General features: G+C 42.2%; 1 protein-coding gene across 1 annotated transcript in view; it reads right to left on the reverse strand.

Annotated features, from left to right (window-relative positions):
- LOC306919127 (aarF domain-containing protein kinase 1-like) overlaps positions 1-2,500 on the reverse strand; it is a 95,239-nt gene that overhangs the window by 73,345 nt on the left and 19,394 nt on the right. The window lies entirely within an intron of this gene.

The following is a 2,500-nucleotide window of genomic DNA, read 5'->3' on the forward strand; positions in this document are numbered from 1 at the left end:
CAATATTTAAATACTTTTTTTATTAGCATGTGCATTCCATACATTCCCTGGGGCTAGACCACACATGGACATATGTCATATGACATCCTCAACTTGGACAGGAGCAGTTCCTAATAGTGAAAGATTCTCTATTTATGAAAGAAATACAAATATTTCAGGTGTTTTTATTTTTAGTTATAGAGGGCAAGTATAGTGTTTTATGGCATATTTGTCTGGCCAGGGATCATTTTAAACAAAGAAAGATAAATCCCCGTTGGGATTAAACAAGTGAAAACGTTTAGAATATGTCCAAATTCATTATTTTTAAAAAACATGTTGGAAAAAATAGCCAATTTAATGTTTAGGTGCCCAGTGCCCACTCTTCCTGCACCCTTTTGCAATGTGAAATGCCACTGAATCTGTAGGCCTAATCCTTTACCATTTTGATTGTCTCGTCACTCGCCACATCTCTTTTCAACTTGTGAGTGACAGCTGATGCTTGTACTGTGAAGGCAAAAGTTTCTGAACGTCTCATCCTCCATTTTTACGCGTGCTGAAAATAGATGATCTACTAGCTCACAGCGTGTTGCAGAGGCGACACGTTGTGAGCTTGCAGATCAGCTATTTTTTTAGCATGCTGATGCAACAGGTCGTACGGTGAAACATAAGACAGTCTTCCCTTTTGTTTTTAGCCGAGGCGACGTACAGTCAACACAGAGTCAGACACACATGGCTCCTCGATGCAAAATAAACAGTGTACACTACCCGACTTTACGATAATAAGGGACAGTAGGTCGGGACACGGTATTGATAAGCTTCATGTTCTGCAGCAGCACCCACTCGCCGCTTGGCTCTGGTCCATAGCCCTAATGCTAGGGTAGAATTAGCATTAGGGCTATGGACCAGAGCTACTCGCCGCTATGCCTGTCCATTCTCCAGGCGCTGGAACAAGTCACTCGTGCTGCCGTCTCCCACAGGGACCGACCCTCCACTATGTCGGAACTAAAACTTGTCCCCGTAAAAAGTCGGTGCCTGTGAGAGACCAGAGACGGCAACAACACAAGCGTCCCAACCGGTCCAGCACCCAGAAAACAAACACAAGCACAGCGGCGTGTGCATCCACTTTTTACAACTATTACACCAGGGACTAGTTTGCTCCACATCTGAAACGGAGAAGCCGAACCATTTCTAGACGACAGACATTGTCTTGCCTATTTTAGCAACTAAATCCTCGTTCCTATCGCTCCCCGTGGCAGACATGCTAACGCTGCTTTCAGCTTTTCTCTCTGCGCGGCAGTGGGAGGAGGAGGTAACTACGGTAGCCCGGCAGCCTGCAGGCGAGCAGAGAGAGATTTACCGTAAATACCATAGTTAAAGGGAAAAACGATTTTCGATTTTCTTTTTTTGACATCGTCCAAATCCAAAAATCGCGATTTCGATTTAAATTCGATTAATCGTGCAGCCCTAGTAAGGATACATTTTAACAGCGATACGATACGTATCACGATACATGGTTGACGATACGATACATGGACCATATCGGTTCATTATGGAGATACAATCCGATTCAATGATTTTAAATCGATACAGTAACTATTTAAAATACATTGACATTATTTTAAATTAAGTAATTAAACCCCTCTTTTTCTTTTTTCTTCAAAAAAACTACTAAATACCACACACCAAAATGTAGTATTGATACAATCGATTATTCACATTGCAAAACAATACGATACAGATTATTTCCATTGTAAAACAATACAATACGATACATAGTCAATGACGCTGTTTTAATTTCGATATACTTCGATTCTTGAAATAAACTCGATTTTTCGATGCAGTTACTATATCGTTACACCCCTAGTAATTATATATCAATAGTCCAATGCAGAGTAAATACATCAATAACCCCTCTTTGAGGGGCCCTCCTATATACAGCTTTGTGTCCTTAACTCATGTCACGTTTGCCAATGAACACAACATTATGATGTCACTGAGCATCATGAAGGCACTGAAAGACCCGCCCACCTCTGACATCATTATGATGTGACTGAGCACCATGAAGGTACTGAAAGACCCGCCCACCTCTGACATCATTATGATGTCACTGAGCATCATGAAGGTACTGAAAGACCGCCCACCTCTGACATCATTATGATGTGAATGAGCACCATGAAGGTACTGAAAGACCCGCCCACCTCTGACATCATTATGATGTGAATGAGCACCATGAAGGTACTGAAAGACCCGCCCACCTCTGACATCATTATGATGTCACTGAGCATCATGAAGGTACTGAAAGACCGCCCACCTCTGACATCATTATGATGTCACTGAGCATCATGAAGGTACTGAAAGACCCGCCCACCTCTGACATCATTATGATGTGAATGAGCACCATGAAGGTACTGAAAGACCCGCCCACCTCTGACATCATTATGATGTCACTGAGCATCATGAAGGTACTGAAAGACCGCCCACCTCTGACATCAGCATCATTATGAAAATGACAACTAATATA

Source organism: Electrona antarctica (assembly GCF_951216825.1).
Source record: "Electrona antarctica genome assembly, contig: scaffold_57, whole genome shotgun sequence".
Classification (NCBI taxonomy): domain Eukaryota; kingdom Metazoa; phylum Chordata; class Actinopteri; order Myctophiformes; family Myctophidae; genus Electrona; species Electrona antarctica.